The sequence below is a fragment of the Amphiura filiformis genome, chromosome 6, assembly GCF_039555335.1.
Source record: "Amphiura filiformis chromosome 6, Afil_fr2py, whole genome shotgun sequence".
In the NCBI taxonomy this organism is placed as follows: domain Eukaryota; kingdom Metazoa; phylum Echinodermata; class Ophiuroidea; order Amphilepidida; family Amphiuridae; genus Amphiura; species Amphiura filiformis.
This window is the reverse complement of record NC_092633.1, coordinates 34,328,919-34,354,950: the sequence shown is the minus strand read 5'-3', so window position 1 is coordinate 34,354,950 and position 26,032 is coordinate 34,328,919. Positions and strand designations below refer to the sequence as shown.

General features: G+C 35.8%; 1 protein-coding gene across 1 annotated transcript in view; it reads right to left on the bottom strand.

Moving 5' to 3' along the window:
* Positions 1–5,296, bottom strand: part of LOC140155327 (uncharacterized) — a 32,853-nt gene extending 27,557 nt beyond the window's left edge. The window contains exon 1 of the mRNA XM_072178120.1: positions 5,211–5,296. The gene's annotated coding sequence lies outside the window, so the exon portion shown is untranslated. The remainder of the gene's footprint in view (positions 1–5,210) is intronic.
* Between the last annotated feature and the right edge of the window lie 20,736 nt (positions 5,297–26,032).

Below are 26,032 nucleotides of genomic sequence, written 5' to 3'. Positions count from 1 at the left end.
AATTTAACTTAGTAATTTTTGTATCAAAAATTACCACTTATGTATTCAATTTTATTGACATACCGTAAAACCTCGTCTTCAAGCATATAGAGTGCTTTTAATTAATTAAATTAATCTAGGCGCCATCCATCGATAAAATTATAAAATAATGGAGTTTGAGCAAATAAATTGCCGGATCACGCATATACAATTATTGAAAGACCAATCTATCGTATAGGTAGGCCTATACTTACAGTTTTTTCGTGTTAATTTAGCTTTCATCAAAAACACTCTATATGCTTGTAAACGAGGTTTTACGGTATATCCTTCATTTTTAACTTATTCCTACAGATTGCTGCCCCTGATAGTGAGAGAAATCACAAACTCTTAGGCGAACGGAAAGGGGGAGTCTCAGTATATTACCAACACTTGTCAAGTAAAATGCTTTTCCCCCGGCTTTTTCCACAATAAGTAAAATTACTTTCTGCGTATTTGAGTCACGAGACGTATCCATTTCCATGGCAACCCTTAAAATACAAACAAGGGTGCGTGTATTGATGCATTAAACGAAGAAAGATGCAATCTCATGTTGCAGTAGTTTTGTAAGGTCGTTTTACTTTTTTGTACAGTATTTTCCAATTTTCCAATACTGTTCATTCTTTAATAATCTTTTAATTACCGCTGCGCATGAAAGACTGCGAAGTGCCCTGCGTATTTTTCACTTCAGAAAATTATTAAGCCGAATTGTGCAAAGTCATTGTTCATTTCTACATTATCTACTCTTTTAATACACGAAAAGTGGTTAAAATTGTTTAAATTCATTCTATTACAAATCCAATAACAAAACCAATGTCATGTTAATAATGAATTTCTAATGCGATGATCAGGGGCGTATGTTTTGCGGAGGGGGGAGGCGAATTCCCTTAAAGTCAGTGGCGTAGCTAGGGGTTGTGGCGCCGTAGGGCTAAGGATACATAATGGCGCCCCTCCCCCATTCGAAACAAATGCGAGCGGAGCCCGTAAAATTTGCACAAATAGGGCTATTACTCTTAAATTTTGGTTATAATGGAGTTGAAATTTTGACTTTCATCGCTAGGAGGGGGCGCAGAATCGATGCTGAATTGGTCATTTCGGCGCCCCCTAAGGGTAGCGCCCAGGGCACGTGACCCCCCCCCCCCCGGTCGCTACGCCACTGCTTAGTGGCATTCACTTACTTAGAAGTGGACCTAGCCCCCTAAAATGGATTATTTTAGGCTAGTTTGAATGGTTTCACAAGAAAAATTAATCTCTTTGTTTGGACCTTCTTGGGTACGGGTACATTTTCAAATGATAAAATGACATTTGATCAATGGGGATGCTACGCGAGGTGAAATTAATTTTGGCGAGGTGAAATTGAAAAACTCTTATGGCCAATGATACACTAACCATGCGCCTTAATTAACTAGATCAAAATTAACAACAACAGGTGGATGTGTCGAACAGTCCAAGTAAAATAATCGGACTTTTTTTTATAATTTATTACATATATTTGTTTATCAAACAAAAATATATTTGTCATGTGATTCAATTCAACCAAAATACAAATTGTCAGCATAATCAATGGGTTTGAGAAGAACCCGTAACCATGGTAACTAACCACTTTTAAAGCAAAGCAAGCTGTCTGTTGTATCGTCGTATTTATACTTATCACTGCAAAATCAGACCTGTATCACAGCAGACTCAGCAGTACATTTATATATTACAATGGACATACAATTGAAATTCTGATGTCATTCTCGTGAAAACAAATTGAAAATATATATAATTCAATGTAAAAGTGATGATGTAACAGGATTAACTACCTTATAGCAATAACTGAAAATAATTTTTGAATAATATTATATCGATATCTTGATAAAGTTGTGACTATTTTTGCATTTTTATCAAAACATAATAATACACTGGTAAGGCTCTTCAAAATCAATTCTTAGTTTACTGTTAACCGCCCGCGTCCAAAATTGAAAATTGCAAAATATTTAATTATTTTAGGCCTATTTATATTTTGCATTGTGTCCTTTAAAACTTGTTAATGACTTTTACTTGCTACTTTCTAACATAATCATATCTACAATAATGATGAATAAACAAACAGCATATAATTGCACCTTATACTATGTGTAAAAGTAAGCATAGTAATAAAATAATTGAATGCCGGCTCAACTCAAAACGGGTTGATAATTGGTTGTGATAACTAATACTAAATAAAGAAAATAATAGATAATTAATAATTAAAAGTCACCTCGTCCTATTTTTAAAATCTTGAACAGTAAACTCGGAATCAATTGTGAAGGGCCTAACCAAAGTTATGTATATTATAGGGGTAAGGAATCCAGTTACTACACTGGAATTTCAGTGCATGACTCAAGACAAGCGGTATGTTATTTATGATAAGAAAAGAGGTACTAGCCTCATTTATTAACATTTGTAATGAACCATTTGTCTTGAATTACTGGAATTTCAGTGAAGTAATTGGATTCCTTGCCCCTATAATATACATAACTTTTGTTACCAGTGTGTAGTTATTTTTTGAGAAAAATGCAAAATTAATCACAAAATTTATCAGGGGTGTAGTACCACCTTAATATTTAACATAAATTGGTGTATAAAACTCAATATCTGTATTTATCTGAATTAACTATAATTGTGAAATGTACACCTGAAAAAAAGAAATAAAAAATATATATATTTCTTGCAGGTGCGTCATCAATATGAAAATAAAATTATTTGCACTGATTATGTGGGTGCAAATAATAGAGGAACATCTATACATAGAATACTAATTACAAATTTGGTACGCACTGATGGTTTCCTGATAAAACGTGCTCAGATTTCCTAAATCGCGCTGAACTTGAGATGTATTTTGCAAATTAAATTAATATTCAATCATAAGTGCTTTATGTTCTTCCAAGGTGTATTTTGTGATGTAGAAATAATTTAGAAACTATAAGATTATATCTTTATATATATATACACACAACAATATAGATGTAAATCAATGTATTTTTCGGCATTATCATTTTGCGCTCTGCCAAACCCAGTGCAAAACCGATGAAATCCAATTGACAATTTGTATGTAATTTACTAACAATATTTTGTTATGTAGCATATAATATTACTTGCATAAACCCGATGGAATTACATCAGTAACACTGTAGTTAACCTAGATGCAAGTCTGTCGTATTTATAACGAAAGGCAAATACAAATCGAATGCACAAACAAACAAACAAACAAACAAACAAACAAACACGCAAACAAACAAGGAGACAAGAATTTTGTTTTCTTGAACAAAAGACTATATTATATACAGCATTGATATGAGCAATTATTTGTTTTGTCTAAATAGGCATGTTGTTGACTATAGACGATGAAGCACTGATATTTTGGTACCAAAAATATGCAATACCTGATCACAATCATCACATTACGACAAAAGTAGCTCAGTTGCCCAAATTTAAATCAGCACAGCTGAAACATTCACCACATGTATCACAAAATCGCAAATTGCCCAAAAATTACGAGGATTTTTTGGCTATAATTAAATGTATATTGGATATTAACATTTTCCACAGGTGCCTGTATTGTTTCATAAAAACAGGCTTTTAAACTGTTTATTTTTCACAAATTAGTACCATGACCCACTTTAAAAAAAATAAATATTGGGAGTATATCGATGAAATTGAATTCTTACGTTTCAGCAGCCTAAAAATTACGAGCACGGGATCTATCATTGCATGGTGCGACTGCGATCCCCTTGATTTACACCTCTCCATTATATAAAGACAAAAAAAGAAGAAGATATAATGGTGTTTTCAAGACTGCTGTGAAAACTTGGTCTTTTAATACAGGGTGAGTCAAAAAAACTGCAATAGAGCAAAGAATCGATATTTATGTAAGAACCAAATCGAACTTTCCCAATATTGAAAGATTCTATAAATGCTACACTCAATGGCCACCTTCTGTGAAAATATGAAGTGAATCGCAACTACCGTTTAATTTTGATGAGTCCTTTTGTTGCGATACCCAATTTCGTTATTTGTCCACGAGGTACCATGTATTTTGAATGAGAGCACACAGTGTGCGGTAAAGGCACCATATCTGAAACTGACTTTAACTTAAATAAGGTTGATTTTGCGGTATTTTAATTTCTTTTTTTTTCTGTTCAAACAAACTTTCTAACATTACTTTAAGTCCTTCATACCTCACTCGACTCCAACTCCAGTTTTTTTTTAATCCCAATATGTCCAACTTACTGGATATTTTGTAATTCACTCCATTTCAATTTGCGCGCATTTCATTTCGAAAACCACGCCTGCAAATTTGTATGTTTTTGTTAGAGAATAAACATCTTTAAAGTAAAGGTAAAATGAAAATAACAACAAATAATGTTTCTTCTCCTTAAACAAGACCAAGGACAATAACACTTTGGGTGCTCCATTTTATTTTAATGACAATGAGGTTAGGAAAATGGCAGTTGTTCCAAATCTACCTTACACAGAGTGGGCTGACATTCAAATTTTAGATGTCTCTTGGACAAACATTCAAATTGGGTAGCGCTATAAAATGTGTTATAAAAACAAAACGGTAAATGCTAATTCCTTAATTTTTACACACAAGGTCAATGATGGATATACTATACATAAAATGTTTTCAAACCTAAAAAGTTCAACTCGGTTCTTAAGTAAAAATGGATTCTTTTCTCTATTGCACTTTTTTTGACTCACCCTGTACGTAATTTACACTGAATATACTAAAGAGTTTCATATGTAAGATATAGTTACATATATACAATGTAATTGGTGATTTTTCTTATACAAATTCAACGTTTTTACTTTTCTGAGCTTTCAGAAGAGCAAGAAAAAAACATAGGATTTATCTATCAAAAAATTACCACTTGTATAGTCATAGGCTATTTTTAGAACTTCCCTGTTTCAGAACTATTATTATATATCTGCATGTGCAACCTTTTATCATGTTTTATTGATATTGTTTTAACTGATCTTCTTGTAAACACATGTCCATGTCAACTATTTAAGTAGTTCTTTATATGTATAAATTTATATCTACATTTACATTTAAAGTTACAGATTTTGCTAATTATCGTATTACAGCGCAATTTGTTGCCCTTTATAAAACAGATTTTATTGTTCCCCCTGTATACCCTTTCTGTCCCTCATTAAAGCAAGTTACTTACCCCTGCAAGACTAATCAGACATCAATGTGAGTGGTCTCTTGCCCAGTCCGGTCAGCTTTTATAGTATATGAAGTTCCAATTTATATATTATAGTGTTTAAATATATCTCATTCAATACCGCGATGTTATCTCGCGAAATAAGAATTACGCTTTATGAAGCTCGTCTTTGGTAGCAGTGTTGATTTTCCATTGCCTGCGACGACAGGGACAATGCATTTGATTATATCTGTCTGACATCACATCATCACACGGTGTTTTGTCAGGTCTATCGATACTAGCTGGCGGATATAATTAACTTGGAAGCGATTTTTTATGCATTTTGTATAGTTTGTGATCGACACGTGGAGTTTTTCAAAAATTAATACTTTTGTTCATGCCATACTATCACGAATATATACACGTCTATATGACTTGTGTGGAATTGAATAGACTTGAATTACTGTTAATGTAGAAACAGTAGTAGAAATAGTAAAGTAGAAACAGAAACGGTTTGAGTCAAATTTTAATTTTGTTAATCTTTTCAAAAATTATGAAATACTATTAGGAACAAATTAACAGTCAGGAAGGTTTTCTGACCATTTTAAGCTAAAATAATGAGGTAAAATGAAAGTAACCCAACTTTCTCTTCTGACCGCTTTACTGCGGAGCTCTATATAGGGAATAAAACATTAATTCAAAATTGCTCTGTTGTTCAACAAACACAAATGTAATACAGCACTAGTTGTTTTGTTTTTTATTTATTTAGGCAAAAAAAAACACATATTTGTCTCATGGCCCATGGGAGTTTGAAATCTAATGCACTATGCGGTTTTTATTTTTCAATAAATCAGGTGTTCAGGGGGTCACCCCTTGAAAACTCACCGGTTTGGCCCATTATGTTTTGCCAATGGCAATTTGTCTTCATATTTTGAAAAGAAAATAAAAATTGTGAAATAAAATTTTTGAACGTTTCCGCCATCAGAAATCCAATTCGCGCGGCCGGGAGATATGAGACACTTTTGCCCTTATTACAAAAATATTATCCTGTTTTGCCGAATGAAACATATCTAAATCTTAATCCTTTAGTTCTAATTGGTAATAATAGTCAATTTCAAGTTTTGCAATTTGAGGGGAAATATGCCAAAAGCGTGAAATTTTGCATGATTTCTTATAATTTCAGTCACAAATTCAAAGATTGGTTATAAAAGATATAAGAAAATGTGTTTTCCAAAAGTAGAATGCATAACGTGAAATTATTTCAAGGTTTTGGCCTTGATTATCACGAAAAACACCCTAAAACGCAGTTTTCTTGGCCCGGCTTATTTCCAAAAATTGGCCAAATATTTTAATAAAAGTAGGCATGTCACAGTGGCTGCACACTAATTCTGCCACACTGTGCATGCAAGCATAACAGTAAATTGAAAAGCGCGCGCATCAAAGTTGTTCAATTTTGGCAAACATCCATGTCGAAAAATCAATTTCCTCATAATGTGCTATTTATCACAATTGTTTGAATTTTTGATATATGGTGTGTGAAACCTTTCTGTGACTACCATCGGGGTTTTTTTTTAAATAAACATTGCTTCGTTTAAGAGCTACTACCTGTTTTTATGGATTGTTAAGATCCCTCATAAATCAATAAATATAGGCCTTTTGAAAAATCAAGACCTACCACCATTTAGCTGAAATACTAATCTTTCTAAGCATGTAAATTATTTCCGTCGACAACGAATGGCACACTTGAGGAAAACGAGTTAAAACAAACCATTTTTAAAGTGAGTTTAAAGGGAGTAATATTCCAAACCACAATATTAGCTCTAAGCCATTGTGTGTGTCCAAGGCCACACCATTTTTGTATACGCGGTATAGTCGATCGAGTGGCTGTGCCTTTTACCGTTTGTCTTCCAATGTTAATCCAGATAACAAAATGTTAATTTAAAGTCTCATTGCAAATGAATTTTTATTTTTACTTTTCGGATTTGGCTTTGAGCAATGGTGACACATACCATATTTACAGAAAAAATTAAAATTCTATCCCAGACACCATCAAAATGTTAAAGTTTGTATTTTTTGTATTATATTAAAGTATGAAATATTGAAACAAAAAATTGCTCATGCCTAATTTACATAATAATATCATGGTTTTCTATTGGCATCAATTTTGCATATTAATTAGCTGAACTTAGTCATTTTTTCAGCTTTAATTTGTCTGCAGATTGGCCGCAATTGCTAAAATAGTATATTTGGTTAATTTATTATAATTATTCAATGATAGATTTTTTAATTTTGTTTTCTTTGACGAAGTTAGAAAAGATAGGCAATTAACCTGTGATACTTAAATTAACGTTGCTTTTTCAAGCAAGCGTCCAAATAAACCTTCAAAATCTCGAAATGCGCCAATTTTGTCATTACAGCAATTTGTGGCAGATTTGCATTCCACTTATGAGCATCTTAAAATTGACACTACATCACAATGCATTGACCGATTTCAAAGCTCATTCATGTAGAAACATTAAATAACGTGTTTCCGCTGCGCTTATTTTCGAGGTGATAATAACAGTCAAATGTTTAAACATTTGACTTTTATTGCCAGTTAGAACTAAAGGATTATGATTTAGTTATGTTTCATTTGGCTAAACTGGATAATATTTTTAATCCCCAAAAATTAGTGCTTTATTTTAATCGGCAGTATAAGAATCTTAATTGCTTTTTAGAAATACGAGTTTAACCAGTTTATTGAAGCAAATTATCAACAGTGCACACAGCAACCACAAAACGTACAGAAAAAAACCCGTTTAACTGTCGTGTTAACACTGAAAACAAAAACTCGTATTATGTAAGCTGAACTAAGCTCTTGTTTAGTAGGACCACTAGTTTCCCCTGGTAAACTAGTTTTTAATGTCGAACTAAACGTCCATCTAGTATGGTTGGCTAGTACAGCATGCATTGAGGGAAATTGTTAGTACGGACATGCCGAACTATGCCAAATTTATGGTACTTTACTAATAAGTGAAAATTAGTTGCACCGCAAAAGTTGGTCCAACTAACTTTTCTGGCTTTACGAATTGGTAGAACGAATCATGGTTGTGGACCGTACCAAGGGTTGTACTAAAGTTGAATTTACCGCCCTTTTGATCACATGACATGACTCTTATGACAAATTAAGCTAGTAGAGCTAGTCTCTACTAGCTTATAGACGACATTTCACACATGCAGCTGTGGACATAGCACATCTAGCGTCTGGAGATGGACATTTTAGCCCCGATTCTAGCCCGTTAGAAATGGTCGAAGAAATGGAAAGGTATGTTTTATTGACATTTTTCCCAAGCTTGTTTTTGAATAACTTACAAACCGTTAGAATTTGAAATGAGATTGTAAATCGGAACACAAATGTCGTGATCATGGACCGTGGGTTTGTGCATGCATGGTTGAGGCTGCCATGGCTGCCGAATTCGTGGAAACCTTCATCATGCCGTGTGTAGTAGAAAACAGGGCTCAAAAAACGGGGCCAAATCTGTTTTTCAAATTCTAACCATGCTAAAACGGTTTGTAAGTTATTAAAAAATACAAGGTTGGGAAAAAAGGTCAATAAAACGTAAGTTTCCATATCTTCGACCACTTCTACCGGGCTAGAATTGGGCTAGTTCTACAGACTAGTTCAGTCAGCTGAACTAGTCGAACATTAGTACAGAATGCCCTATTAAAAAAAATAGTCGTACTTGACATCGTTTTTGATAGTAGAGCCCATTAGTAGAACACCCCAATATATTAGTAGAGTCCCTAGTAAGCTCTAGTAGGTCTCAGTTGAACTAATTTATTATATTAGTAGGTCAAGGTTGAACTAGTATTTTGATAGTAAAGTCCCTAGTGTATCCTGACCTACTAACATATAGTTTAGTCCAGTCCAGCCGTATTAGTTACAGGTTAGTCGTACTTGACATTGTTTTAACTAACTTTTCCTTAGTTAGTCACCCCAAGTTTCGTTTTCAGTGAAGGTATAAAACGTTCAGATAATAGTTTGGAAAACTAAACTGTTGCGATTTGGTAGTTCACAGTATCTTGCGAATGGTAGAGTATTGAGCTTAGGCAAAAATTGCATTGATCATTTCATAGCGAGTATGTAAAGGCACTAAAGGGGTTCAAAAATCGCAGATACTTTTGTGGGTCCTGTGGTCCTTGAGTCATGTTGTAAATAGTGGTCGGTTAAAAAATCCTGATGCTTCAAATTTCTTAGGGAACAGGCTTATTTGATGCAGTATGATCTCCTGAGCATTTTGACACCATTTTCATCCAAATCGGCCAAAAAATGAGTTGGTGCCGGCCAAAACAAGTATTTGGACAGGGGGGGTCTGTGGGGGGTCTGAAAATCAATATTTTCGACAATAATAATTACTGTATGCCTAATTCTGTCAAAGTTGGTGCTGATTTGTATGTAATTGATGTCTAGATTTCCATTTATGAAAGTTGCATAAAAATTGGAGTTGTCGTTTTCTGAAAATGGCCGTTTTACGTCCAAATATGGATTTGAGGGCGCTTTGCATAAAACATGCAAACGATCTTTCAAACGGAAATTTCAATGATGTATGTATGAAGATAATCATGGTTAGTACCTGCTCAAGAAATTTGAGCGGTTTACATAGTACGGTTTGATTTTGGCAGCCATTTGAATATTTCATAGAATGCTCCCATTTAACTGTACAGGGGTCAATGCACTTTAAAACGTGTACGTTTCAATGGAAGGCTTCCTGAGAATACGAAAAATAGTACCACGGTCAAACGAAAAGCAATATAACGCCCAAATTTCTTGAGGATATGCCACATGTGATTATCTTCAAACTGGCATCATTAACATTTCTTGTAAAAAGAATATGTGCGTGTTTTATGCAAAGCGCCCTCACATCCATATTTGGACGTAAAACAGCCATTTTAAGAAAACGACAACTCCAATTTTTATGCAACTTTCATAAATGGAATTCTAGACATCAATTACATGCAAATCAGCACCAACTTTAACATAATTAGGCATATAATAATGATTATTGTTGAAAATATTGATTTTCAGACCCCCCACAGACCCCCCTGTCCAAATACTTGTTTTGGCCGGCACCAACTCATTTTTTGGCCGATTTGGATGAAAATGGTGTCAAAATGCTCAGGAGATCATACTGCATCAAATAAGCCTGTTCCCTAAGAAATATGAAACATCACCCTTTTTAAAAGGCTATTTAACCTACCCCTATTGTAAAGAGGGCTGAAACAACAACACTTTTGTAAAACGTGCATAACTCATTAATAACAATTAATCAATCAAGCTTTCAATATATGATTTGTAGAATGAACTTTTGCAAAACATCAAAGTGTTATGTTTCAATAATATATTGATCTAGATAATGAAAATCGATTTTTAGGTTGCTTCGACCAACAATACCTCATCTACCCTTAACAGCATACTTCACTACTCCCAATTCAATAAATCACTAACTTTTTGTAATTACAAATATCCTGTTTTGCCAAATGAAACAGCTAAATCTGAATCCTTTAGTTAGAACTAACTTAAGTCAATTCTTACTGGCAATAAAAGCAAATTTCAATAGTTTTGCAATTCGAGTAGAAATGTGCCAAAAACATGCAATTTTGCATGATTTCATACTATTTCAGTCCCAAAATTCAAAGACTTGGCACAAGTCTAAGCATTCAAAAACTGGACTATGAGTTTGCTCATAAATTTAACATTGTTTACAATAGATATAATATGAGGTATTACTGCTATAGGGCCTATTATAACACTTTGGCCCAAGAAATGCCAAACCTGATTAAGTTATATCAGTATGCCCTTAGAAGCTCTTAGAAAGCCATTGGTATAAAACAAAATACACGTGAACAATATACAACAAATACACAAAGTATTTCTGGTTGTTATATACACACACTTTAATTTGCAGCTTCTATTCACAATTAGTAGATTATCAGCTGAACAACTACAATATTAATAATAGCAGTATTGAAAAATATACACAACTTCATGGGAATAATATACAAACTCTGTCAAAGGCTGGGGTACTCAATTTTTGGAAGTGATGTGCTATATACCCGGAGTATAATTATACCAGGGTTTGCAGGTGTTTGCCGGAGGTGGAAAAACGTGGGTTTTGTCAACAAAAACTATCTTAAAAAATGGTTTAAATTTTTAGTTCATTAGGGGAATACAAAAATAATTTCCCGAGTGTATTAAACAAGGCCAGATTTTGTAAATATTAAAGTAACATAGGATTAGTAGGAAATTAAAGGCATGGATAAAAATTGCTCACTAGTGCAACACTAACAGCCAATTATTGCCAGCAAAAACTGAACCCTGGTATATAATTATACCCATATATGAGGCAAGAAATTTAAAACGAGGGATCTTTAGGTGAGCGGCTTGACATTGAAAAGGGGGTTTTGGGGAGAGAAAATGTGGGCTCTTCAACAGTGACGCGGCTACAACCAGGGACATAAGCTTTAATTAATTTGTCACATTGATGTGCTTTGTAATGACTTTTCTGTCTCTATCATTTGTTTTTGTATTCTAATGATCTTGTCAAATAAAAAAATAAAATAAAAAACAAAAAAACAAACATTTCATATGAAAACAAAGAAATGTAAATAGTTTGAAAATGCAAAAATTCTGTGAATGTTTAAAAGACTGGGTCATTTGGTAAGAGAACTTTCAAATTTGTATGAAATTATATAAGATGTAGGTGGGCGACTACATTCGTGATAACAAAAAAAGGTCTTTGGGTGAGTGAGTGAGTTAGTTTTAAGAAGGGGATCATGTCATGTGGGCAGACATCCCCAACACCCATAATGACCCATATGTAGTGAGTGCTACCCCTTTGAAAATACGGATTACTTCATGGTGACTTACATTTCATAATCACTGCAATAACTTTATATGGAATCAGATTAGAGATGACGATATGATACGGCATGCTTTATTACGGTATCATAAAGGAAAAGTATTTTCATATTAAGATCTAATGTTTTCTAGCAAATAAAAGCTATTAAAGTTTGGCCCACTTCCAGAAGAGGCTCTATGGCACCAGTAATATGTTACCGAAACCCCATTTTAAGCTATTATACAGGCTGTATCAAAAAGATTGTTCCCCATCTGTGTTTATAGATGCATAAAAAGATTGTTCTCCATCTGTGTTTATAGACGCATAGAAGATCTCTAGATCAGATCAGTGGCTGCAGACAGAGAACAATCATTTTGATACAGCCTGTATGCTGAGCTTATAAATGTGATATTTAGATTTGCATTAAGAAATGTGTTGCTGCTGCTGCAAAATGGGAAAACATATTAGGTCGTACGACCAACATGTAGGATGTAAAAACAAGCTGTTTTTAAATAAAACAAAGTTACTTGAAAACAATATAGCACAGTAGCAATGGTTACTTAGCTATACAGATCTGTGCTGGTGAATTAACAGGACTGTTGCTTTCTGAAATGGAAAAAGCACTACACTTGTGAAATATTAATGTGGTTTTAGAAGTATTTGTTTTCAAATAATTTTTTTTTTAATACATCAAATTTTCCAAATTTACCATTGCTGGTCAAATTATGCCTTTATATTACATGTACACCCTTTTTTGGTAAGATTTTCCTCAGTCTCACGAAAGACCCCCTCCTTTTGGTGTCTAGGCTCTTACCGAAAGACCCCTTGTTTCGAACTGCTGTCCGCACATTGGATCCCTGTCACTTCCAAAGTCGAGTGACAAATGGCTCTTGAAAATGTTGGCTAATTTGGCACAATGAGGATTAAAATAATGTTAAACTATTATACACTTAACAAAATTACAATATCGTATATCTTACTTGAATTATTTTATGGCAAGATTTGAATGGCCGGGGGGCTATTGGATTCTGGCTGGGTATTCATGCTCAATCTGAATTTATAGTGCTAGAAGTTAATCAAAAGTTGTTGACAAGGACAATCTGCCACATGTATATATTTAGGCTGGGTCCTAAAAGGATTTTATTTTAGTTTTCATTTGACCAAAAATGCATATTTCTGCTTACCAAAATACAATAGAACCTTGCTATAAACACAAAATTGTTGGGCCTCCGATTTTAGGTTATGTTAACAATATTTTGTGTTATCTGGTCTTTATAAAGTATAAAATATATGCTTGGGAGGAATTGAAAAGCATTTTGTGCTAGATAGTACCAGGAAGTTTACATGTATGTTAAAAAGTTTCCACTGTATGTTTATAGCAAAACAATGTCAGCCAATTTGAGACTATACTTTGCTACTTGTTGATGATCTAGAAATTCCACCAACATGTTGACTGTGATGTCAGCTCAGTGATGACTTGCTCTTACAGTTTCAATATATACTGCGCCAATAAAGTATTCTTACACTTGGAAAAATAATCACAATTTCCAAACTGAACAATATTGGGGTAAATTTGTTTTTTTAATAGATGCACTATTATGACACCACATTGAATCCAATGTGACTTCAAGAAGCAAATTACAAGCATTTGATTAGACGAAGGTCCAGTTTTAAAAGTGACACACTGGTCTATTCAAAACTCCACGGACTAGACATCTGGTTTGAGAGTGATAAATGGCTAATTTGTGTGTGCCTTTAATTTAAAACAAAAAAGAACAAAAGAAAACTGAAACAAAAGAGCTGGCAAATCTAATGCAAGTTATGAAAAGTACAGAGAAGTAAAAACTGAAAGAAATACTGCTTTAAATAAGGCTCCATTGAAGAAACTGTGTAGTCTCTTTGTTGCGCTTTGTTGGAATCTTTTTGCGCCTTGTATAGGCTAATTTGTCACTTTTAAAACTGGACCTTCGTCTATTCAATTGCTTGTAACTTTACTTTTTGAGGTCACATTGGATTCAATGTGGTGTCATAATGTGCAGGATTAGATAGTGCATCTATTACAAAAACAAATTTACCCCAATATGGTTCAGTTTTGAAATTGTAATTATTTTTCCAAGTGTAAGGATACTTTCTTGGCGCAGTATATATAGGGCTAGTATAGCAAGAATGTACACGTAATGTACATGTACAAATTTCAAGAAAATTGACTGAAATATGTTCAGATCTTTCTAATGTTTTACCAGTTTCTTACCAATATTCTAACTTAAAGGGAGTATTTCGTGATCCTAGCATCCTCTTTTTATGACATTTTTCAATTGATATCCACGAAAAAAGCTCATTCTCAAAATTTCAGTTGATTCTGCTTTTGCGTTTGCATGATTATGTGAATTACACTGCTCCATAGACAATGTGTTGTAATTTCGTTCTGGTATACCAGACTGAAATTCAAATTTCACGATATCTTTGCTTAACGAATTAATCTGCAAGAAATCTTTTGTATATAAACATTATGTAGTCAGAGGTTTCCAGTGATATAAAAATCTCAACTTTTTTTGAGAAAAGTGGGGGGATGATGCTGTGGATCACGAAATGCCCTTTTAATGCCCCAGCTTAGTGCAGTCTTGAACAATTTGAGCTACATTTAGTAATATATGGCTACATTATGGTAGATATTACACCTGCTTAAATGATAAAGTACACCCTCTGTCAATCAAGTAACTATAACGGTATGAAATATTGCTCAACTTCTGGATCAGTTGACCTCCCAGTGGAAATGCCACTTGCAACTGCAACTGCAACATCAACGTAACTATTCTGCTGCTTGTCATTCTTAAAATGTCGTGGGATGTGCTGCGTCACATGATGTTGACGTCGAAATCCCATACCGCAATGCGGGCATTTGTAAGGTTTCTCTCCTGTGTGAATCAGCTCATGATTTCTCAAATATCGTGCATTGGTGAAGCCTTTCCCGCAAGCTTTGCAAATAAACTTCCTACCAGTGTGCTTCTCTTGAACATGCGTGTCTAACTTCAAGCGGCTGTTGTACTGCATGTCGCAGTACTTGCACTTGAACACAAACGCCCCGTGTGCAGCCCTTCGTGTTTCTTCAACGCACCTTTTGATTTGGCCGATTCCACAATACATGCACTGAAAAGGTTTTTCGTTGGAGTGAACTTGAGACTTGTGATCGTTGAGACTTGCTTGGAAATGAAATGCTTTGTTGCATATAGAACATATGAATTCTTTCTCTTTTGTATGTAGCCTTTCATGAGTCTTCCATGTTCCCTTATTACTAAATTTCTGGCCACAAAGTTGACATACATAATAATCACCTGTATGTACTTCAACAACGTGCATCTCTAACTGGTAGCGGTATTTGAAAGTTTGCTCGCATCGCTTACACTGGTGTAGATTTGGTTTGCAGATTAATTGGTGACTCTCTTTCTTTTCTTCAGTAGCAAACTTTCTTGGACATTTTACACACTTGTAAATCGGTGGCTCAACGTGTCGTTTTCATGTTCCCTCGCCGAAGCGTGTATATTTAAACTTCATTCCACAGATCCCACACTCTAACTTTTCGTCATCTGTAGGGTTAAGCTTCGATTTGGCTCTGTTGTGGATCATCTTATGTTGTATAAGAGATACAACAGATTTAATGACTTTACCACAGATGTCACACGTGTGGCTCTGCTCATGTTTCTCAAGTTCTTCTTTTGATTCGCACAATTTCTTACATACCTTACAAGGAAACCAGGAGACCGAGTGTACACTACTTAGATGCCTGTTGAGATGACCGACTCTAATGAATGATACAGAACACAAGGAACAAACATGAGGACCACCAGTTCCACCTGTTTTCTCACTCTTCACTTCTCTCCTTTCCTTCACCGGAAGAGTCTTTTTTTTCACCGGAAGAGTCCTTTTCTTCACCGGAAGAGTCCTTTTCTTCACCGGAAGAGAGTTCTTCTTGACCTTTTTACTACCCAATGTTATTTTACCGCTTGATTGCCGCTTCTTTTTCCCAATCCCATCTTTTGCCACATCTTCATCAGTATCAACACCATCCTTTTCAGTGTAATCTACTTTCACCTTGATTTTTCGTCCACGGCTACTTGTTTTAGGCTTTATTACATGCTGCTCTTTCACTTTGACTTGAGTCGATGTAGTTTCCCTACATGCTTGCTCATGCTCACCCCTGCTGTCATAAGACCTAAATATACGTGGACAGAAGCTGCAACGATATGGATTTTCATTAGAATGATTTTGTTCATGGCTTTCTAAGTCCCCCACGCTATCAAACTGCTGCATACAGCAAAAACACACATAGATATCATCTTCTGTCCCATCACTCCGATTTTCTTCAGCATTTTCTACTGGCAAATCTTGAGGGTTATCACTCTCAATGTCCTGACACTCTTGCTTAATTTTAGATGATGGCAAACTTTGAGATCTTGTTCCTGCAGGTGAATCAGCATCAACTTTCCCACCTGCTTCGTTGTCTTCATTTGTCGCATCAGTTGGCACATTGCCTTGCAGGACTCCCTCGTCAGTAACATTAGCTCCAGTTGGTGAATGTTCATCAAAGTCCTCCCTACATTCATTGGCTGGTGTACTGTGTATCATTTGGGTCGATGATTCTGATGATATGCGACTAATCGTCATGTCAACAGGGGTTTCATGATCGCTGCTTTTTTCTGATTGAACATTTACAGCAGTTCCACCAAGTGTGTCTGAATCCAGGTGGGATACTTCTTTTCCTTGATTTACCCCACGTATCATTTGGGTTGAACTTTGTGATGATAGATGACTGATAGTCATGTCAACATGTTCTTTACTCTGATCTTTGCTTTCTTGTGATTGATCATGTGCAGCACTTTCTTCAAGCGTGTGCGAATCCAGATGTGACATCTCTCTGTCTTGATTCTGACAATGATGAACCCCTTTGTCATCTTCTGATCTGAGTTCTTTGTTGCTATCCATGATGGGCCATGCATCATTTTGGGAATCACCTTGGGATTGTGTTGTATGTTCCGTCTCCAAGGTAACAAGTGATGCAGTGGTCATACGCTCGTCATTCTCCATTTTCCTGGAACAAGTTCTCACCTTTGGTATGTTAAAACAAAGTCAATGTCTGTAGACTAGACACCAGGTTCTGCAGCAGAAAGAGGGAACAAGAGAAATAAAAACATTGATTAGTTTTGTTGAAACTGATGCTCCTACTTCAAAAAATGTCAAATTTGACTCGTGGATGATGCACATACCCGTATCACCTTAACAAGTGAGTGGCACCTCCAATCAATACTCATGCAATGTGATGTTTGAAATTCAATTAACTTATCCCTTATGCCTATATCATACAAGCCTCAGGTGCAGTAATATGTAATCATCATACTGTGTTATGCAATGTAAGAAAATATGGCAACATACTAAAAGGAAGTTGAAAAAGAAACGAAATTGATGAAACAGAAACGGCAAAATGTAAATAGGAATTGTCAAAGTGTTACACAGATCAAATCAAATATTCTGTTTAATTGCAATAAAATCATTAAAACAATGTGTGATTTGCATGAAAAATTGATTCCTATTTAAATGTTACTTTTCACTGATCACATTGCCCCCTTTTAATTTTGAGCCAAACAAATGAGGTAAAATGAAGAAAATTGCTATGTGTTATTTTAATAATCAAATGTCAATGATATCATTATCCAAAATCCCATTAATCAATCATTTGACTCAAAGAAAAAGGTACTCACCCGGGACTATACATGACATTTTAATTATGTTTTTGTGGTAAATTTCAATCTATCCGGCATCTCATAAATCACAATGTATACTGTAGGATATAGTCTGACTTGCAATTACACTGATTAAAATGAGCTGTTATGAATAAGCAAACAGATCAAATTTGCTTCATTTTTTAAATATTGATTTGGAGTTGTATTGCTCTGACAGCGGTTTTGATATGAGAAACAAAAAATAATGTGTACAGCTCAACTTACCGTACTTTGCCTAACCCGACAGTCCATGCCAAAATTGTTACTACGCCTTTACATTTCATCAAATCTCTTTTTGATGTCTGTCATTTTGAACATCACACTTGAAAGATGTATGCTATGTAGTAACTTTATTTTGCAATTTCATAATTTGCATATTATTAGCATATTTGCACAGTGGCGTAACTTTTGGCCAGGATGCCCGGGGGCGAAAGTAGATTGGGTGCCCCTGACCAAGGGTGTGCATAATCGTGTATATAGGACAGTGGCGTGTTAGGGGTTGTGCCGCCCGTCCAGGGCTAAGGATACATAATGGCACCCCTCCCCAATCCTTGAAACAAGTGCGCGCGGAGTGAAAATTTCCACAAATATGGCCAATCAAGCATTAATTTTGGTCATAATGAAGTTGAATATCGGTCTTAGATTGATCTTTCAAATGATTTTGTGCTGAAATGCTCATGGCGCTTTAAAAATTTGACTTTCATCGCTGGAGGGGCGAGAATCGACACTGAATTGGTTATTTCGCGCCCCTAAAGGTGGCGCCCAGGCACGCTCCCCTTCTGCCCCCGTCAATACGCCACTGGTGTAGGACCTATTTTCTAATAGTTAATAATCTTTCTTGAGCGATCAGAGTCTTGAGTATATAGTTGTCAACTAAGAAAAAAAACAGGTCGGGCCCTACTCGTTGGACTATGTGTGCATGATACAGAGCAGAGCTAATCAAATTTGGTATTGAAAGCCATTATAGACCTACTATATAACTTACAAATAGTCTCTCAGATCAAATTTGTTTCATGTTTCAATGAACTTCATGTTAATAAAAAAAAAAGTTTTCATCTTCTCCAATGTCTTTACTTTTGAGGATACCAGTGCATGGTGTGGGCCAGGGGCGTAGCCAGCTTTCTTGGTCAGGGGGGGCAAAATAAAATTTTGGGGGCACAGACGAAAAAAATTGCAGTTGCATCATACAATACATAGAGACTGTATGTCTTGAGCTTCCGAAAAGGGCCTTATTGGGATGATGTGCGCGCGTAGCGCAAAAAAAAAATGGTATTTTACACTATTTTCGCTCATTATCCGGCTAAAAAGGGCTTTATTGTCACAATGTGCGCGCGTAGCGCGGAAAATTTTTGCATTTTACACTATTTTGGCCCTGAATTTTGCTAGAAAAGGGGCTCCTTGCCCTTTTTCTTTTCCTTTGCCCTCCTGATTTTCTCTTTCATTTTTTTTTGTCAGAGGGCACTTTTTCTTTCATTTTTTTTGTCAGGGGGCACTCTGCCCCCAGCTGGCTACGCTACTGGTGTGGGCGCGCAAAAATGTGCATACAAACTTGGTATAATGAAGTTGAGTTTTGGTCTTTCAAATCTTAATTTATATGCAATGCTGTGTGAAAATTTTGTGTTGAAGGGGCACCCAAATGAAAAGTATAATTCTATGCATGGTGGGTTAAGGTTTCCACTTCTTTCCTATAACAAAGTATTATCGTGTCGAAAGGGTATCCAGGTCTGATGGGTGCCCCCTTAGCCCGGGTGCCCGGGGGCGCGGCCCCCCAGAGCCCATAGGAGTTACGCCACTGTATTTGCAAGAAAAAACATGAAAATCAATAAATACCTATATTTTTCACAATTTCAATATTTTATTAGAAATTAAGCATGTAAGCCGTTTGTTATGACTTGATGAATGAAGCTGTTAAAACAGATTTTGATATTTTTGCTTATTTTTCCTTTTTTGCCCCAAAATGTGTAAAAATCAACATTTTTTGGATGACCTATATTTTCTTTGAATATTTATCAAATTTCTTAATTTAGGTATAATACAGTGCAGAAAAAGATGTCAAAAAATCTGTTAAAACAGATTTCCAATAAATTGTTCCATTTTCCATTTTGGGTTAAATACTCAATTTTCATGCGCGGGATATTTGAAACATAAAATGAAAACATGTCCATTGCACTTTTTCCTCGAGATGTACTATAATATCAAGGTTACGGATATTATAATCCCTTCTTATCTTCACTGATCCATCAGATACCTATTGTTATGAATGATCAATGAAAAGGTTCAGAACTGGGCTACTAATGGTCTGTCAAGTAGTCTATAGTTATTTTCATGACTGTGTCAACTCAAAAATCATGCAAGGTCGAATGTAGGAAAAGTATGATCAGTTGAGCTGTATGGCCCATAGGATAGTACATACACTTCTGGTGTGGTTACCACAATTCACCACATTTTTGCTCACACCATCTAAAATAAAAATATCTCGGGCATTAAATTTTACTGGGATAATAAGAAAAATATGAGTTTCCTTCTAATGAGTGGTTGACATGTTAGAATATGTTGCAAAATATCCTGTCAGTCACATCTTTGACAGGCCTAGTTTTGGAATTCACAGCTTTTTTTATATTGAATATAGTGTTTCCTAATTGTTACATACCAGTGTTTAATTTTGAGCAGACTATGCAATAAATTCTATTTGAGAACAGGTAGCTTCTTATAAGAATCTACTTTGTTTGAAAAGTGATGTACTGTTCGTTCTGTCAGTCACGCTCAACTTAATGTGGCCACCATACATCCATTTTATCATTTGATTTCAACATGTGTTTTTTTTAATTGAAATAAGACATGTTTTCTTTGATTTAAAGTACATGTATGAACTTTTTGGTTATGGCATGCAGATTTTTATTAGATTTTTATTAGCAAATATAATGTTCCAGATAATGCTAGTTAAGAAATACATTAATAAGAAAAAAGTACCTTACAGTTGCACTTTCTGTTATTATTACTTTTTGGAATTAAACTTTTTACATGTTCTAGCAGCCCTATATAAAACCGTGCCACTCGCAAGGCCATATCTCTGGAATGGAACGTCCGATTAAGATTATTTAAATGCCAAAATGTTTCTTTCATAAAGTCTCAGCCAATAAGTTAGGTCTGAATCAACTTAAATGTACTTCAATTTTTAGTGGACACAGGGCCGGATTTACCATAGGGCCAGATGGGCCCTGGGCCCCCAAATTTTGGGGGCCCCAAAATTGGCCTGTGTAGTGTGCATCTTCCATTTTAGCCGAAAAACACCATGTTTTGGGCCAAATCAGCCTACAAAAATTGCAAAATTTTGAGCGCTTCGCGCGCACTGGCCTATTATAAAGCAAAATCAGCTTCAATTCGGGCTAAAAATAGTCTAAAATTGAAATTTTTACGCGCGCAAATGTTCTATTAAGATCTGAAACACTTGCCACTTGAGTGCACATGGCTTCCTCACGGTGCATTTGGGGCCTCCAAATTTTGGCCTGGCCCAGGGCCCCCAAAAAGGTAAATCCGGCCCTGAGTGGACATGCCTACTAGTAAAATGTGTTTTGTATTTGGGAGATTATTTACGACTTATTCTTGAAAAAAATCCTAGGGTTATTGAGTTTGTTTCATAGACACCAAAGAAGTCTTTGTTATAAACCATTATTGACTTGTTTTGGATCTCCAATTGTTTGCTTTCTTGGCTATTTTTTTTTTTTTTTTTATTCTGGGAGCGGCAATATCAGAGCTACCAACATATGTAAATGCCCCTTGTGTGTGGGATCAGCACCCCCGAAAGCTCCTGGATGTTTTTTGAGACACCGGGTTTGAGACCCTTAAAAATGCCTTAAAAATACTCAACCCTTAATATGTTTGGCAAAAGGACAGGACAGTGGATGTATAATTGATTTTGGGATGTCTCCCCTCAGAAGTTGGACAATTTTGCAAAATGAAGACCTAATTGAAGCGATTTGGTGGACCATTTTCGCACTACATTTTGTATTAGTGTGTAAAATAATAATTTTATTTTGAAAAAGCCGAAAATTTATGAAATGATGATCCATGAAGCCTTTTGTGGACAAGTAGCAGTTCCCCTATTATTGTAGGACTAGGCCTATTATATATTGTGTTAAACATACATTAGCAAATGTCGAAAGTAGAAACAAAAATGGCCACTTGTTTATCCACTTCACAAGGGGGAGTGTCTGAGAGGGGACATTTCCCCCTGAGAAGTTGGAAAATTTTGCAAAATGAAGGTCCAATTGAAGCCATTTAGTGCATCATTTTTACACTATTTAAATCCCAGGGTTTAATCACTGCTTTAAAGAGAAAACAATTATTTTTATAATGCGTGAGCTTTTACTAATTTGACAGCTCTTTGCGTGAGATTTACTTAGGCTCAGGCGATTGTTAAAAACAATCGATTTCAATTTTTTTTTTTTAATCAATTATTTTCAATGTATTGGACATCGTGTGATATAAAATTGAATCGATTGAGCCCATATTTATTAATCGAGCTATGAGTTTTAAAATATTGGACGAGACGTGAGTCGAGTCCAATATTTTAAAACTCATAGCTTAGACCAATAAATATTGGGCGTAAACCATCCAATTTTATCATTATTATGTCTTGGATCCAATATTTTTACACACTTGGATTCAACAAAACATAATAATGACTCTAATAGGTTGAGCATCATTTGTTGCATTAGAATCCCACTATTAAACATTGCTGTGCATTTTAAGTCGAGAAAGATGTGTTTAACAGTGGTTTCACTTGTTATTCTGGTTGTAGTTTCAGCTAATATAAATCACCTATGAAGATGCAACTATTTAAAAAACCACCTATCTCAGTTGAAAAAATTGCTTTAAAAATCTATTTGCTTAGAAAAACAGTCGATTATTTTCGATAAAATCAAAATGTCGATTACAGTGTTTTTAAATATAAATCGAGCACCCGATTTAAAAATATAATCGATTATTTTCGATTAATCAAAATATCGCCCAAGCCTGGATTTACTACAGTAGGCGTGAGATTATACTACCTTGGTGCGAGACCGTGACCGAACAGCGAATATATGCGAGACAGCATCAGCAGATGAGAGCCTAGACCGAGGTATGCCTGGTCGAGCACCCTCACAGACCCGAACGTAGTGAGGGTGCTTGGTATATCCGCCATGTTTCAAATACATGGATGGCCAGCATAATGGCCTGCAAATTTAAGCTTTATGAGAAGCCTATTTTAGTTGCAAAATGAGAACACAGAGTGGCTTATCTTTAACCCACATTCTCAATCTCTCATGCCAGAGGTTAAAATAAAACCGATCCCTAACTAATTATCAAAAGATCGTAAATTTAATTTCTTGAACGTGCCGGCGAAACGATTTTACAAGTAACAATCCTTGTTCCGACACCGATACCATTCATTCGGCAAACCACGTGATCACTCAGGTGAACTAGGATTGGACGATCGATTGCGTTAAATTTTATACAGGTTTACCGGGCCATGCCTAATGGCGATACTCACGTCTTGGAAATATTTTTCAACCACGTTGCAAAATGATCGGAAATACACCATCAAGGCGACTCGATCGGTAAGCATCATTGAAACTAAGCAATATTTAGTATTTCTTCTTTTGATTTTTTCGATAAAATTGTAGTTTACAGTTTTGATTAGTTTGATGAGAGTGGATTTAAAAACCAGTCCACTAGTAGACATTGTAAATGACAGTTTGACCGTTCTGCCGGAGGATAATGTGAATCCATAAGATGTGGCGATCAATTTCACGATTAAAATCTTTCCTTTGGGGCGATTTCCATTTCTTGCTATCATTTAAAGCCTGAAAGCATCAATACTAAAGATATAGGTATGCCAGGCAAACACATTTGCTAGTCAGCCAAATTCGCCGACAATGTCAATGCATTTTTACATAGAAATTTAAAACAACTGGCCGAAGAAAGAAACCTACATAAATATGTTTTCTATACTTCACTTGACCCAAATATATGATTTTTTATGGTGATAAGTCACTTGCACATGGAATTTTAGAGAGATTTTGATAGCAGTTCCATTAAAAAAAGCTGCTATCATCATGAGATTAAGATCTAGAAACACCCCGAAATGCCGTTTTGGGGAATTTTGCTAGCTGAATCTTTTTGACATTGTTTGATGAAAGTCAATCTTTGACAAGATGTAACTTTGCTACGGAAAGTGCTATGAAAAAAAGGTTTTCAGTTTTGGCTTTGTTTACTCAAGGGCTTTAATTTGATAACGATGCAGTTTGATGGCAAATTTGAATTCACCTAGCATACCTAAAAGATAGGCTATCAGTCGCTTGTGCAGGCAGTGCAGATATATAACATTGGATTCCATTTCTTGTTTATTGTTCACTGTATGGAAAAGCCTGTTCTGTTGTATCTTGTATTAGTTGTACATGTACAATGTATTTCCCATGCATAGACTGAGGTTGCTCAGCCTCAGACTCATAACTCCTCATATGGCTGTCATTATGGAGAAGGCTAGAGGAATTAAGCCAATGTCGCCATGGCCCATGCATGCAACGCAGCCAGCAGTGTATACAACTTTACAATAAGTAGGCCTGCATGTACGTGTACGTTTCATGGTTTATATAAACAATGACAATCGACAATGACATGATGATGCAAATGATAGTCATATAATGACCAAAAGATAAATGACTGACTATCATTGAGGACTGAGTTCCGCAGTCTAACATGCTAATGATGATGTACGTTTAAAGGGGGGTAACCCTATTGGTTTTGGATATGGATTGTCTTTAAAATTACATAATAATATCAAATATCGCCCCCTTTATGCTGCTTTGTGAAAAAAAAAAGAGCATTTTCAGCGTAAATGTGAATAAATAGCCAAATTTGCAATCCAATACCTTGGTATACGTGAATTGCATTCTGGGCAGGCAAGCAACAACAACAATTCCCGTTCGTATGACGAATGCATGTATGCTGTACAATCTCCGGCCCGTATTGAACGGAAAATATTTGGGTTTTTTTTCGTACCGTTTCAGAAAAAAAAAGAAACAAAATATATTTCCCCTTGCAATATGTACATTTCAAATGAATATAAAAAGGTTTGGGTTAAAAATGGAGAGGAAAAAAATCTTCCGATACCGGATTATGAACCGGGTATCTCACGGGTGAAGCATGATGCGCTAACTAATTGAGCTATTCGGCCCACTATATACTACGTGCGACGTGGAAGTTTTATAAATATATACGGCACACCGTCTCCTCAGCAGTTAGTGTGGTTCGCTTTTTTCACAGAATGTGTATGACGCGAAACCAAAGTAGCTGTTAAGGAGACCCATGATTCGCAATTCATTCTCTACCCAGACATGCCAGAAATCCGAAGTAAGTTTTAGTATTTACAAACTGGTAACCTGTAAAAGCCGCTGTGTTTCATGATTTCTCCGGAAATACATCGACTTGGAGCGTCAAATTTCAGGATAGTAATGAGAAAAATCGTATCTATCATGTGATACCAAAACCTCATCAACAATGAAAAAAATCGGGGGGATGATGCTGTCGATCGGGTTACGGACCTTTAAAGGGAGGTTTGGAAAGGCTAAAATTTTAAGGATGGAGAGCTCTAACTTTACTTGCTTGCTTTACACTGATAAGTTTCTACATAGAGCATACACCGGTGCACTGAATAATGAAAATTATTACTTACACGAGCTAAAAATGCGAAAAATTATAACATTTTCAGGTCCTCCCATTTCCCCAAAATCATGAAATGGACTGGTTTCGAGCTGCTATTAACCGCCTGTCGTAATAATTGATAGATGGCGCCACTTTTTTTCGCGCTGGCCAGGTCAGGGCGGGTGGGACACATCCGACACACGACCTACAATACACTGTCTTCTGGGGGGCCCCGAGTTGAAAAAGTTTGGTGGGCCACCCTGTGAGGTGTCCCTCGGAGTACGAAAATTGTGCAAAATATAGGTCACAAACACCCATTTTCCAGTCACAATTTTTTAACTTCACCTACGGATTATTGGGGGCGGGGCGGGGGTCGGAGCTGTGAGACCTTCGTATTCCAGCCCCACATGCCACACCGGGCGGGCCCACCCGAGAATATCTTAAACGCGGGCAGTGGCGTTGCGCTCGGGCTAAGGATACATAATGCCTCCCCCCCCCCGGCCATTCT